The sequence below is a fragment of the Pinus tabuliformis genome, chromosome 6, assembly GCF_031772625.1.
Source record: "Pinus tabuliformis cultivar Carrire ecotype Pingquan chromosome 6, CPIR1, whole genome shotgun sequence".
Lineage (NCBI taxonomy): Eukaryota > Viridiplantae > Streptophyta > Pinopsida > Pinales > Pinaceae > Pinus > Pinus tabuliformis.
In genome coordinates this window covers 1,796,415,032-1,796,431,495 of record NC_142292.1, presented here as the reverse complement: position 1 = coordinate 1,796,431,495, position 16,464 = coordinate 1,796,415,032, and positions in this window count along the sequence as shown.

Here is a 16,464-nt window from a genome sequence, read left to right as displayed (position 1 = left end):
ATGTGAGTGATAGGGAGGAAAAAGATTCAGGATCAATTAAACATAGAGAAATTAAGAATTCTATATTTAATTTCAGTTGGAAAACATCTATATTTCTTAAAAGCCAAGGAAGAGTGTAATTAAACAAGTTCATCCCATAATTTTCTTTTGAACAATAGAGGAAAGAAACACATATGAAAAAACAAAGATATTACAGAATTACAAGTAGAATAAACATCACCAATTAAGTCCGGTACATGAATCCTGGAACACTGTCTATATTAATGAAAAATGATCACTTTAGCTCGATGAACAACTTTACATGAAATGGTAGTCCTTTATTGATACAAGTCCCAACATTTGTACTTTGATTTGGGAAGTACTTATACAAAATTATCAAAAAATATCTTGAGTGAAAACCTCAAGATTTTTTACAAAATATCCTAAATTGTTTGTAAAAATAGAACAAAAATATAGATAACTGAAACAGTTGTGATGATCTAGCACTATCTTTGAGGCTTGTTGTTGATGACTGGGCTTGGAAAAGTGTTGCTTTGTTACTGAAGATAAAACAATTTTTACTCCAAAATTTGACATAGTTGGTCCCATTTGTCTTCATCTGGAATTGGAATTTTAACCAATTTTCTGTAAGTCTCATCTACCTCGGTGTATTTATGGAATTTGGTTTGACCATAAATAAATGCTTGATTTTAGGTCTGATAAGAAAATCGAATTCCAAGGCCTCCATGAAAGATTTTCCTATGATTGAGCCTTTGATAGCTGAAAACTTTGATTTGTCCCGGGCTATTGAGTACAACTTTTGTTGACAATCTGATAGGGGCACTAACTTGTCTCCAATTCCCCTTAGTCCTGGCAGTCCTTTTAAATGTAATGCATTGAATTTCTTATGAAACTTCTGTATGCTGGTCTCCAAATGTTGGCACTTGTTTTCCAATTGTACTAGCAAGGTACTTTTAGTAAGGACTCTCCTGACTTCCAAGATAGTCTCTGTCCTATATGCAATTTCAAAATCTGCTAACTCATCCTTGGTTTTTGAATTCACAATTTTAATTTAGGTGCTAGCTTCCCCTAGCCTCTGTCCCATGCTATTTCTGACTCCTTCCATTAACTCCTTTGATCTCTGTATTGAGTCCTCCTATTCAAATATTATCTCAATTAAAGGCGAAATTTCTATGATGGCCTCATTTATCTCAACCCATATGCATTCTTTAGCCCATGCTAGTGTTTGAGCCATCACAGAATCATTCTCTAGTTGCTCAATACTTTGGGATAATTTGTGAGACTTCTGCACTTCTGATCCTGCAAATTTTTAAGTTGGGTTTTTAATTTTTCAATTTCTTTCCCTCTGATGGACATGCCTTGCATAGCTTTAACCAACTCATTTGGGGAATCTGTGGTCTGCGCTTCTATTGTTGTCGATGTATATGCTCCTGTTGTGGTTGCAACTGAAATAGGCACTGATGTTAGAGGAACTATGGCTAGCTATGATGACTATTCCTTTTCCTTGAGCAGTCTTTCCATCTCCACATCCATATCCTTAATCTGACTACTTTTTTCAATTATTATCTTAAACATGTTCTCTTTTCACTATCAAGCTCTCCAACTTCCTTAGCTTGGGGATCCTCAGTGGAGGGAAGTTTGAATTGCAACCTCAATGTTGCTATGTCTACATTTTCCCTCCTTACAATTTCTTCTGTTGCTTTTACATATTTGGGGTCATACCCCAGTTTAATTACCAGGTACTCCAGTGATTTGATCCTGGTGTCCTTAGCCAATGATGAGACCTTTTCAAGTTTTAATTGTGATTGTATGTTGCTGATTGAGGCTTGCAACTTGGAAGTTGTCATGGTAGTGTTGGTAAAAGTAGAGTACAACATTTCACCAGTTTGTTTATGTAGGTCTATTTGGTCAATGGATTGAATCTTCTTAGCATCAAAGGAGAAAATAGATTTCTTATAATCAGCTGGAGTCTTTTCAAATGGAACATGTTCTTGAAGGAATGTAATTTTCAGTTTCCCCTTTTATATATTGAAGGCTGAAAGAAACCTGTGCTATAAAGAGGTTTCTGCTTCCAGAATTGGGAGTATGTGGTGACTTTGAGCAGCTCATTCTTCTTCTTAATTTCTCTATATTTTGCAAAAATATTTTGTTTATCTTGGTCCTAAACCAATTATGTTGTTTGAGTTGTATCTGGGGGATCTTGGGAAGCTGAGGATGTTGGGGATCCTGTGAAGATATCTTCTTCTCTTGTAGAAACATGAAGGCCTGTTAGGACTGTGGTGGCCTGCTCCTCATCCTCCTACTGAAAAATTGATTTAGTATTAGTCTTCTACCTCTTCTTGTATATCAAAAATTCTTTGAATCCAACCTATGTCACTGAAGGGGAATCATCCTCCCTTGGCCTCTTGTCCACTTTTTCTTGAGGTATTGGAGTCTATGAGGCAGTTGTGGATATCACATGTTCTTCTGCCTCCTGTAGCATATTCTCCTCCCACTGACTTTGATTCATGAACTTCTCTATCTCTGGTCTCGGAGTATGAGTGTAGGAAGTGATTTTCTGCTCCACTCTCAATTTAGAAATGATTCCAAAAGGGTCATATGACCAGGTGAAACTCAACTTGAAGTTCATCTGCTTGAGGAGAAAATCTGCCTCCTTACCTGCTACTCTGGTGTTACAAATAAATGGTCCAACTCGTGCCTTGATTTTAAACTGAGAATTATTTTTTGTTTCAACAAAATGAAGATCATCCATATGAATCATCTTCCTTATATATTCCAGTGAGAAGATCCTCATAGAAAAAAAATTGGCAGCTTGTATGGTGGAAATTCACACCCATAAACTATGATCTTGGTATAATTTTGGTACAAGTACCAATCTCTTGTCTTAGTCTGCTCACTGAGATGCATAATTATTTGTATCTCTGGACCTATCATAGGCTCTATATTATGGTTTAATAAACATGATACTGTGTGTAAAAATTAATCAACATAATCAGAGAAGGTGTACTCAGTGGAATGTTTCCTCACCAAGGATGTCCAATGGATTACTGACTGTGGATTACCCTGCTCATCTAATTTCTGCAAAGGGAATGAAAAGCTATATGCCTGATGGTAAAGAAACATTTAAACCAACAACGAAGCATATTTAAAAGTCCCTTTAGTAGAAAACTTGAGGAACTGGTCATGAATTGATTCTACAATGAATTCACTGTAATTGAAAATGGAGGGTTTCTCACCAATTGCAAAAAATGATAAGAAACCAACAATGGCCGCATCAACCCACTGATCGGAGTGATAGGCAAGTATGCATGAAATATTTGAAATCACTTGTTTAGTTATCTCCGGGAACATAGAGGATAAGTATGGTGGATTCTTCTTGGGTGATTGGGCATCCTCAGGGAGAAAAATATCAAAAATATTGGCTCTCTATGGGAAGGATAGGCTTTTGTAGGATTCCATAAGGGAATCCAGTGAAAATGGTTTCAGAGAGTCAGAATTTTGAAATTGGAGCATTTGGGAGATGGATTATGGAGTGATGGTGATGAGGATGTCCATGTTTTGGGCCACAATTGCCCTTTGACTAGGGATATACCTAAATTGACACCATGAGACAAATTCAGGGAAGTGGTGTGTTTGGGCAAAGATGATTTGGGGTAGGAGATAATATCATAGGCTTAGTTCATCACTCTAGTCCAAGAAGTTTTCTTTAACCAGTTGTGAACCTCAAATAGGTCGAATTCACAACTAGTTTAAGCAATTTTGTAGTCTTGGTCTACCATTGGTTGGTGATCTAAGTCTATGGTAGGGGGAAGCATAGGATTATCATCCAAGGCCTTGGATTTTCCTTTAGGTGCCATGATAGAAGAGAAAATAACAAGGAATTTAGAATTACCCAGGAAAAATAGGTAAAAATTGGTGTTTGGATGCAAATTGACGGCTAGGAACTTGGTTGTAGTGACTAGTTAGGCTGGCTGGTCACAGAGATGACGTGGATCACTTGCTGGGTGCTGGGGTACACTTAGTTTGGTTGATTGTGTACTGAAACTTCTGATTCCTTGTTATCTTGAAACGATGAAAGGAGGTGATTGAACGAGCTATGGTGGGTTATATAGGAAAAACAAGGTTACTGTTGTTAACTTACCATTAAAATGGAGCAGGTCCATTGTCACGGGAGCAGATAAGCATGTATTTACTCAAAAATATGTTGATGTGGCGGCGGGAGTGCTAGATGGTAGCATCATATTAGAGGAGAAGAAGTGACAGGAGGTCGCTTGGTAGAAGGGAAGTGGGTTCTGCAGGTGTGATGTGGCGAATAGGTAGTGGAGGAGTAGGGAATGACATAGGAGCGAGGTGGGGATGGGTGGTCCACCTAGCGGAATGTAAGTGTTGTGGCAATGGAGGGGGGTTAACGTTCAGTGTGAGCGGGAGCGAGATGGTAGTTTTCGGAGGGGGGGGGGGGGCGGTTAGTGGTTTTAGGTTGGGGGGGGGGTGTGAAACACCCAAAATCTGCCACGTTGCAAAACAATTATGCCTTTTCGGACCCCCATGGTGATTAACATCGAAGGCACTGGGGGGGGGGGGGGGGGGGGTGAATACGATACCCCGCTGTTGATCCGGGCGGGGTGGACTGTGGCCGTTAACACATGTGCCCACTTTATTCTATAGTGACAAAATATGTCGCATCAAACTTTATTTACAATTTGAATTTGCATTTAACTTAACAAATAATCTTAACAATTAAATCTTTCTAGCTAACCTCCAAATGCGCATTTGAACATGCAGGCCTATTTTTATTTTTCTAAGGTTTTCATTCTTTTTCTCATTTGATTGTCAATCAACCACGTTTAAACATTGTGGTTAATTAATTTTATTCTAACTAATCTAATTCAACCACAATTACACTATGTGGTTGATTATCCACTAACCTAAACTAATTTTATTTAATCCATCCTAATCACACTTAAACAATGTGATTAAAATAACTAATCTACTTCTCTTACTTCCATGTGGTATTTTGACTAGCAGCACATTATTCAAAATTTCTAAGATATTACTGATGCATTTTTCATTTTTTGAGTGGCATTTAGATTTTCTCACTTCTTTTTTTGGGATATTTTTCATTCTTTTTTATAGTTTTCCATATTTTTTTTATTTTTTATTCTTTTCACATATATGTATTTTTTGTTTTTTTGTTTTTTTCTATTTTGGAAATAACTTGCAGAATGAAAGATTATTTACAACATCTCATATATAAAACTCAACAAAAAATAAACAACTCATCCTATAAAATATAGGACCCTAATAGACTCAAAATGATAATATTCTCTTACATCTTTGCCACTGGTACAAGAAAAAAAAAGTTAAAGGCTAAAAATAAACTTCTCAAAAGTAAAATTAGGGGTTTGCAATGCAGGATTTTAATGAAGAAACCAAGGATGGAAACTAGAACCAGAATAAAAAAAATAGAGAATACTAATTTAGATGTTCTTGATCAAGTCTTAGAGGTAGCTCAGTGACAGAGTGGGTCACAAAATTTTGAAATTTTGTGCATGAGGACATGCAATATCTTCTGTGTGGGGGAATGTTGAAGACCAAAATTGTTCCTTTTTTACACCTTCCTTAAACTCCATTCACTCCATTTCCTTCCTTTTTTACCATAATAATCTCAATAAGGTGTCAAACTACAAGGTCATTGGGAAAATCAAGTATTTAATACTCTTTTATTCATAGTTTCATTATTATTTGACTTACTATTTGCATAAGCTACCGAATTGCATCAATTCTGCAGCTAATGATCAATACTGCAACTTAGCTGAAGAATTTGTAGGTTTCGAAACACTAGTAGAGGAACAAAATGTATGGATAGGTAGATGAAAACCGACATAACGATATTCACCTATCTCTATGATCCAACAAGATGATAAGGATGTCGTATGAGAAGGTCAACGTGGAAGTCAACCCATCAGAAAAGGAGCCAAAGATGAATCAGGTGAGTGAGGAGATCGATGATAAGGATGACGCTCATATTTTTCCTCATAATTTTCTTCTCCAGTAGAAAATCATGAAGAATCACTATTACATGTTTTCTAATGTTATTTCTAGAGTTTATGTCAAGTAGGATAGGCTTAGAAATCTCCAAAGAATTTAATGAAGGAGGTTATAAAAACCTGCCTCTTGGCATGACGACGACACAAAATGGTTATTATTTGAAATACTCTTTGCAATTATTAAAAGAGAGCTTGTTATTCCATGGTGCTATGCATTTAAATGCATGTTTAATCTCTGTTGATCGCTGCATACCTAAAACTCACAGGAGGCCCGCATGGGAGTTGTAACGTTTCATTTCATTTCTAGTTAATATTCCAGTTTTGTATTTCAGTTTTGTAACATTAGATTATCATAACTAATCTTTCAGTTTTGATTTTCAGAGAATGCTTGTGACGATGAGGATAGAGTTTATAACAAAGTTTGCTGAAGATTTCTTTCATAGATCTAATCATTTTGTTATGTGAAGGATGTAGAAAATAAATAAAAAAGGAGCTATTATGCACATGTCAATTTTGATCAATGAGAAGTATAATTTATTTCAAGGCTTTATCAGTGTGATAGTTTCTTTCTACACTTAAGATTTAGTTTCATTTCTTTCAGTGAGAAGTAGATCTAGATTTGTTGATGTGACATTTATTTTTACAATTTTAGACTAGCTTTCTTTTCTGCAAGCATAAAGAGAATTTAGATTTAATTTTTCTATTTACTTCTACACTTCAATTTAGCTTTATTTATGTTAGTGTGATATTTTCCTTTCTTTCAAGAGTGACAATTTCTTAGATAAAACATGTGCATGAAAACATCCTAATTCAATTTGAAAATTTACTCACATAATAAAGAATCCTAGCACAACTGGTGCACATACACTTCATCAGTTTACAAGCCATGGTCAATAATTTATGCAATAATTTAAGCTCAATTAAAATACCAAACACACATCAAAGTAGCTGGAGCATTAGTTAGACCAAAAGGAACCACAAAAAACTCATATTTCCCATACAAGGTCCATAAAATAGTCTTGTAAATGTCGTCTTCTTTTATGCATACCTGATGATATCCTGATCTCAAATCAATCTTCGAGAACACTGATGCTCCCTTCAGCTAATTGAACAAGTCATCAATCCACGACAAAGGGTACCTATTCTTAATTGTCACCTCGTTCAACTGCCTGTAATCAATACACAACCTGAGAGTACCATCCTTATTATTCACAAATAATGTTGGTGCACCCCAAGACGACACACTTGGACTAATGTATCCCTTATCAAGAATTTCCTTGAACTACAACTTTAGTTCCACATACAGACTATACAGTGCCTTTGATGCTGGTTCTGCTCCTGGCATCAACTCAATAGAAATGTCCACTTTCCTGTGAGGTAGTAACTCTGAGATATTTGCTAGAAATACATCTTGAAACTGTGGCAAAACCGAATACCTCTTCAAGACTTATGCATCCTAAATATCCTTCCCTTTGTCACTAGAAATGTGAACTACAAACAATACACATCCTTTCCTTCTACTATGCTTGGGCTGCATCACTGCAACCATCCTCACTGATGTAGGCTTCTTTTTACCTTTCAAGATTCGCTTCTCTCCATCATCATCCAAGCACTCAATAGCCTTGTCATAGAAATCTACCTTAGTCCTATGGATGTAAAACCAATCCATACCCAACAAAATAATGTATGATCCCAATGGAAGTACATTTAGATGCACTGATGTAGACATGCCATTCAACTCAAATGAACAAGATCTTACTCAATGATGAACTCTTTTCTTGGTAGCTATAGTGAACTACACTAACCATGACTCTGCATGCACTTCTTTATTCAAAACACACTTATTGACCAGGTCAGGACTGATATAACTATAGTTAGATACATGGTCAATTAAACTAGAAACAAATTGATCACAAAGCTTTCCTTCCATCTCGATAATAGATGCCTAATGATTAGTCTGTCTATTATCCAATGCTTCATAAATATGAGGAATACTCTGTCCAACATCTCCAACTGTTTGTGCCTCCTGAGCAATGTAGATATGTGGTATGCCACCCTGATGTCGTGGACAATCTCTCTTGTGATGATCCTTGCCACAAGTCCAACAATGTAAAGGCTTCCTTCCATCACCCTTTGTCACACGAAATAAGTCGATCTTGCAGACAAGATAGACCTTCCTAGATTCTAAAGAAGACCTAATGACAAGCAAACCAACCAGACACTATCTTTCTCTAAATATGCTTTAATAAACAATAGCAAACAAGTGTTTTTAGGGCCTACCTTAGGTCCAATGCTAGCTTATGGATGCCTTCGCTCCTTTGATCCAAATGAGCTCCTCTTCATGAATCTGCAAACACAAACAAGGCAAACAAATTAAATAGCACCTGAAAAGCCAATTGCATAAAACATATTTAACATGAAAGTCAAGGAGTCCATGAAACAAATAACATAAGATACTTGTTGAGAAAAATGAGTTTGATTGTATTAATTCAAAAGAAGAAGAACCTTACAACCTTTGCCTTGATGCTGTACAAGCTCCTCCCAAGGTCCAACAAGAAGTCTCCTCTACTTTGACAAGTTTCACTCACTCCCCAATGAAACCAAAAAAGTATGTTATCTCTCCTCTTTAGGCTTAACTAGGAAGCTTGATTTCACCAGCATTTACCCTCAAAAATGTTCAGCTTCTAACCTCTCTAGCAACCAGCCCAATGCCTGTATTTATAGTGTAATGGAGGGAGGTTATTAGGTCCTCCTTCAAAGGGATAAAACCCTCCTTCAAAGGGATAGCTCCTCTCATCAAGGGATTAGCTCCTTCTCTTTTGGGATGCATGAACCACCTCAGAGCGAACAATCCACGTCAAAATTCCTTCTAGAAACCTCTAGAATTAACCCAAAGTGAGTTTTTTAAGATAAAACTTGCGCCTTTTGACTTTCATATGGGTCCGCACCTACACCGTTAGGGACAGAGCGGGTAGGTACGCAGCTTTTGTACACAGAAGGTGCTGGACCGCAGGCGACCATGAGAGAAAGTGCGGAACCAGAGTTACATTGATTTTTAATGTCTTTCTCTCATTTCCAAAGCTTGATTTGAAGAGCTGAGGTCTGAGACTTGCTTAGGAGGACAATACAAGTGATGATAGACCCACACTAATTGCAAATAATCATGATGACGATATTTTTGTGTAACAGATTGCGCCCTAAAGTGCGAAGTCTGTAGTAGATGAGGATTTCTTATCATTTAGGAAGAGTGAAGTACTTTATCATTTCGAGGATCATCTTGTGGAGAACCCGGTTGGAACCTGTAAAAACATTCAATGCAAAATATATATATGAGATCATATCATCGCTGAGGTAGGCATTCCCATACTCAGATAAAAAACTGACTAGAAACTAACTACTTTTCTGATACAGGAATGATCTTGTAAAACATCACAAGTATAGACTCATGTGGACACAGTATGGGCGCAACCATCTATTTATGAATAGTCCATTATACAATGAATACAAAATTCCTCGCAGCCTGGATTGTGGAAACTAGATCCAGGGTCTTCATTTCTACTTCCTGAAACAGTACGATTCTATCCATGTGAATGAATGTGTTGATGTCGAACATGGTAGAAACCACTTGATTACCAGTCAATGATGTAAACTGTTAACAAGTGTGAGAGAAACCACCAGTGATGTCAATGGCTCTCAAAGTACCCAGTACAATCCATGAGATGCAAATAAATGTGTTGATGTCGAGCATGTCACGGAATCCTTTGATCGAAAGTCAATGATGTAAACTGTCGTCAAAGGCGAGAAACCTGTCATTGATGCATGTAGATCTCAAGGTACTGACGATTCCTAGATCATCTTTCTAGATAATGAGCTGATGTCGATAGAAAGCGATCCGTCGTAGGCAAGCCCACAACACGAAATCATAGATCAAGTTGAAGAAATTTAGTTGCAAGAACTGACTCAGGGATGGTCAAGATGGATGACAGATATTTTGCAGATGAATGGCTTATTGGCAGTGACCTCTTGAACACATAACGACACGACAGATGGTTTGGTGATAATTGACCCAAAGTTAATACCCAGAAACCGGCTGAAGACTTTCAATGTGGTTTGATCAACTGTTAGGCAAAGGATTTCCCAACCCAGGTGAATAAAAGTGTCGTGTTCAAGAGTGGTTACAAAGTATGACAAACAGGCTCATTTTTCTCTCTTTTCCCCCACCATTGCTGGCAAGTACCTCTTTATTTTTGACAAGCTTGAGGAGGATAACATTTGCTTGATTATAAGCTCATCCTTCAGATGAGTCCAACTTAGTTTAAATTCGAACCCTAAGAAGGAGTGGTTCGTTCCTGTTTGTAATTGAACAGGTTCTTTACTGTGAAATTTTAACGAGTCCAGTATAGGAGAAACTCGGCGTTTTTCAATTTTAGAGAGTCTGAAAAAACATAAGAAGACTCCAGGGTTGACCTTTTTCGTAAATTTGTGTCTCCCAAGCCCGAAAAAGTATAAAATAATACTTGAGAGAACCGCTTGATCTTTACAACCAAGGAGTACTTTTTGTAATTAGTGCCCCTGATCCGAAAAAGTAAAAAAGTGATCAATGACACGTTGTTTTATAACCAATATCGAATTTGAAACGACAAAAAATCTGGCAATCTTTTCATGTTTTTACGGTCAGAAAAGAGCTGTAAGTGGACCGTCTTTTTAGTTCCGTTTTAACGAGTTTAAAAAGAAAAACTCGGCAATCTTTTCATGTTTTAGGAGTCAGAAAAGAGCTTAAAGGAGAACTCCAAGGTTTCACTTTTTCGTAAATTTTAACGAGTTCGAAAAAATGATAAAAATGTACTCATGGTTTTCACTTTTTCATAAGTTTTAATGAGTTCGAAAAAATGATAAAAATGTACTCATTTGGCCGACTTTCAATTTAATTTACGATAATGAAAAGACGGAAAGAACTTGGCATTTTCATTTGTTTTACGAGAATGAAAGATAGCAAAATAATCTCGGGATTTTCATGAGTTTAACGAGTCTTGAAAATAACTGAAATTGACTCGAGATAGGTTTCATTTTTACAAAAGCTTGAAACAAAGAAAAACTATGCTTCAAAGTAGTTTCATTTTTACATAAGCTTGAAACAGAGAGAAAACTGTGCTTGATGACCCCTAAGCATAAATGCTAGAGTGCATGCCCCCCCAGCTTCATTTCATTCAACTAAGTACAAGCTGGATGGAATGAAGGTTCATGTACGAGATCATTTGAAAGACTCGACCTAACACTATAAGAAAATTATGCAAAAAAAAAACTAAAATAACTAACCTAAATATACAACTTAACATTTATGAGATCTAGTCAAACTCTCGACTCAATTAGAGGAGGATGTGTTTCATTTTTTAACGAGCGTGACACAGGAAAAGAACTATGTTCGGATCCGGTTTCATGTTTACGCAAGCTTGAAACGAAAAACTATGCTTGTTATAAGTTCACATGCCCCCAGCATAACAACGCAAAACGAGGTACATGCCCCCCAAGCTTCGTTGCATTCAACCAGGTGGATGGAATGAAGCTTTACTTTCAAGATCTTGAAAAGATAAAACTTGAAAAGGGAGTTGTTTCATTTTTTAATGAGGTTGGCAAAGGAAAAGAACTGTCCTCAAAACCCTTGTTTCATTTTTAAACGAGCTTGACACAAGACAAGGAACTATGCTCATAACTACTCTCTACAATCTACCTATATATCCTAAAATCTACCTGATTCATTTTTTAATGAGGTTGACTCAGTAACAGGAACTATCCTCTAACACCCTGTCTCATTTTTTAACGAGGTTGACACAGGAACAAAACTATCCTCGCTTCTACTCTCTACAATCTACCTATATAACCTACCCTTGTTTCATTTTTTAAAGAGCTTGACACAAGACAAGGAACTATGCTAAAGACTCCTTGTTTCATTTTTTGATGAGCTTGACACAAGACAAGGAACTATGCTCCAGAAGTTTGCATGCCCCCTGCATAATGATGCAAAGTGAGGTACATGCTCCCCAAGCTTCATTGCATTCAACCAGGTGGATGGAATGAAGGTTTGCTTTCAAGATTTAACTTGAAAAAGGGATTTGTTTCATTTTTTAATGAGGTTGACACAAGAAAAGAACTGTCCTCATACCTGATTCATTTTTTAACGAGGTTGACTCAGTAACATGAACTATCCTCTGACCAACTGATTCATTTTTTAACGAGGTTGACACAGGAAAAGAACTGTCCTCATACCTGATTCATTTTTTAATGAGGTTGACTCTGTAACAGGAAATATCCTCTGACCAACTGATTCATTTTTTAACGAGGTTGACATAGGAAAAGAATTGTCCTCATACCTGATTCATTTTTTAACGAGGTTGACTCTGCAACAGGAACTATCCTCTGACCAACTGATTCATTTTTTAACGAGGTTGACACAAGAAAAGAACTGTCCTCATACCTGATTCATTTTTTAACGAGGTTGACTCTGTAACAGGAACTATCCTCTGACCAACTGATTCATTTTTTAACGAGGTTGACACAGGAAAAGAACTATCCTCATGGCAGCCTGTTTCATTTTTTAATGGGGTTGATACAGGAAAAAACTATCCTCGCGACTCACTGATCATGGCTTCCAACTGGAAGAAAGACATGTCAATGGACACACCTTGATCATGGCTTCCAAGAGGTCTTCATCAGAAGGAAGAATAGTTCTCTGGAAGGAACACATGTCAAGGTTCTCCAAAGGGATAAGAACATCGCGTTCAAATAATCCCATAGAGTTTTCCATGTCAATTTTTGGATCTAAATCAAAGGAAGATGAGCAAACAGTGAGACGCTCACTTACATCGGTAACTGAAAACATGGGACCAGTTGCCACATAATTAACCCATGGCGGGGAAGATACCACTTTGGAATTAGGAACATTTAGGGGAGTCATTTTATTGGTAGTTGAAACAAGACTAGGGAATGAAAGCTGGTCTACAGTCACAATATTTCCATTGTGAGGGAAAGACATCACGCGAAAGAGTGTCGATACGATAGCTTTCATTGCATAAACATAGTCTCACCCAAGGAGTAAATTGAAATCCAAGGGACCTCAAACTACTATAAGATCAATACAAACAGTTTTACCTTCCAAGGTAATAGAAAACTTAGGAAGGATCCCTAAAGGTTCACTAATGGTTCTGTTAAAAGCTTTTAGATTCTGCGTAATAGGTGCAAGCTGAGGGAAACCCAAAGCTTTCCAAGCAATTGAGGATAAAATACTAACAGAAGCACCTTCATCTACCTGTGTGCGATGCATGTCCCTACCACCAGCCTTGACAATGATTTGGAAAGGGATGGAGGAAGGAAGACGAGGTTCTGTCAGTTTATTCCAATCAAAGGAAAAGACCTCAGTACTTGGAGGGGGTTCTGTAGAAACAGGTGAAATGCCCCCCGGCATAGAATAATCTGATGTAACAAAAAGAACCTGAGCGGTATGAAGTTCACTCTCTAAAGGGAAAGTGGGATCGACCGAATGTGAAACTGAATCGACCACTTGATCAACTAATGGATCATCAACCTGAGTGATATGAGTTTCACTCTCCAATGGAAGAGTGTGATCGACTGTACTTGAAATTAGATCAATCACTCCGTCAGTTGACGGTAGGTTGGGAGAAATTTTACAGTAACTAGTTGGAAATTCTTGCTATGGAACAGTAAGATTTTCCAACAATTTTGAGGCTTCATCCATGTGAGGGCAAATGTGAGTTTGATGATTCCCTTTTCATAACTTACAAGGAAATCTAACTTTACCCTTTTTCCCAGGAACCTGACTATCACTGGTTGATGGATCAATGGAAAGTTGATGAGATTTTTCTGACCATACTTCCAAGACCTTTGGAATACCAGGACAATTGATAAGGAAGTGGTCACCCTTACAAAGCCTGCAAGGGTATTTGGGTTTATGATGCATGTCGGAGTTTTCATCAACACAACTAACACTTACAGCCATGGTTGGTTGGTTGACTTTTTTCTTATCTTGCTTCTTCTTCTTCTTCTTCTTCTTCTTCCCTTTCTTCTTCTTCTTAGACACCTGGTTACTAGCATCAAGGCTTTTACCAAGCGAAGAGGAAGAAATGGAGGAAGAAAAATTAGGTGAAGAAGGTAAAGGGTCAATAGAAGGTTGGTGATGTTGAGATGGTAAACTCTGTTGAGGTGAAGCATTCGGTTGAGGTGGAACAATTGGAGTATTTGGGGTCAACGAAGTTGAAAATAACCATATCGGTAAACCTATTGTAAATCTAGGTAATGACAAAGTAGCCATATAAGGAGGACCAACATTTCCAACATAAGGAAAGGTACTAGGATTCTCGTTAAGAGGGTTTCCTTGGTCGATAAATTCCGGAACACTTGCCATTATATTCAACTTCAGTGAATTTAAAACTAAAATTAACAATTCACAATTCACACCTATGGTCTCCAAAGTAAAAACAAACAAATTAACACGCGCTATCAAATCTAGGAGTCAAACCACACACAAACAGTAACTTTCCGTACTGAAAACACTAGTTGGTGATGAAATCCAACGTCGCAGAGTTCAATATAGAAATGGCGGTTGGAACAGTTACCCCGGCAACCTGCTTAATGAATAGACAAGCACAAGTTCCTCCACTTAACCGTCTCGAGTGAAGAGAACCCCCTAGAAAATCCAAGTGAGTCTAGCCGACGTCTGTTCCAGGTACAGTGGGATCTTCACACCACTGTCACCTCAGGAAGAATCCTATAGAATATGGTCACTAAGGTTACCAACGGAAACAAATATACCTGGGGGAACAGTCTACGATCCGATACGCACGCAAGGGCAGAGTAACAAGCTCAATCCCCTTGAAGGCTCCTTGACATAATCCAAGGTTTACCAACAAGTGACCCCAGGCTCCTCGACAATGGTTAATCTGAGGTTTACCATTTTTAATACGTGAATATCTGGCGTCGTTCCCAATGAGAAAGGATTGATTCCCACACTGGTTCAGACACGATCTCATGCTTTTCCTTTAAGAGGAGCTTTCCCAGAGCATAAATGCAACAATTAGATTTCTTCCCTACCACAAGATACAGCTACTTGTTTGTTTTACTGTCTTGGAGAGTTAACTAAAACCTATTCCAAGACACTAGCCTAAGCTAGATTGGTGGAAAGAGCCCTAAAAATGTAAAAATTACTAGATGAATTTTAATTAAGCGCTGTGTTATTTAGGCTGTTATTACTCAAAGGGGTAAATGGATATGAAACCAATGGTGTTATGACCTGACTCAAAAATGAATGCAATCGAATATGATAATGTAATCCTTTCAATTCGATGAATCCTAACTAAAGTAAGGAGAGAGTTTCCATTCACTTCCAACAATGCAAAAATTGATCACTAAGAGAAAATATAACAAATTCTCTAATGCGCTAATTTCATCAAGAAAAACTAATGCAAATCAATTTCAAAACATTTTTTATTTTTATTTTTATGTGTTAAAAACAAGCATAAAAATATGTAAATTCAAATCAAAGAAAGCTGATCTAAATCTACAATTGATTTTTTCAGAATGTAAACTATGAAATTGTAATCTATGCACAATTCACTTGAATAGTATGCAAATGTAATCTATGCACATTTTTCATTCATATTCTGAAAATGAGAATTCTGATTATGCAAATGTGATTTATGCAAGAGAATTCTCAAACACAAGATGATTCTAATGTAATCTAAGAACCAATCAAGTGCAAGTCAAGAAAATCAGGTGAGAGTTCCAAAGATCAAAAAATAAAAACACTCAAAGGCGATTAACACTCATACACAATTTAGCCCCCCTCGGCGAATGAGGGGGAATTTTTTTTTGCAAAAACAAAAGCAAAAAGATGCAAAATTGTGAGAAGTCTGAGACAAACCTCCAAGTAATGACCAAAGGAAATCAAATTAAGAATTCCTCAAATAAGAGACTCAAAACACCCAATTGATAAAAGCTTAAAACGAGAATGCCAATGGAATTAACCTAAGGAAAGCTTCTGACAGGTTATATGCAGGTCTGGGCAGTGGATAACAATTTCTAAACAAAAACTAAGCTGACTAACAGAGGAAATCTTAGGTTTTTCAAAATTTTGACAGGGTCCACAAGCCCACAGTTGACACAGGTGCGGTCCCGCTCTGTGCTAAAAGCCAAGCTGCGGGTAGGTACGCACTGTGTCAAACGGCTAGGGTGCGGTCCTCTCCCAAAGCTATGAAAAACAAAAAATAACCCTGGATCTACAAACTCTACCCAATTTTACACACAACAAGCCAAAAACAGAAACAAAAATACAGTTTCTCAGGTCAAAGTATAAACAAGGAAAATGATCAAGTCCCCAGCGGAGTCGCCATTTTGTCACACGGAATAA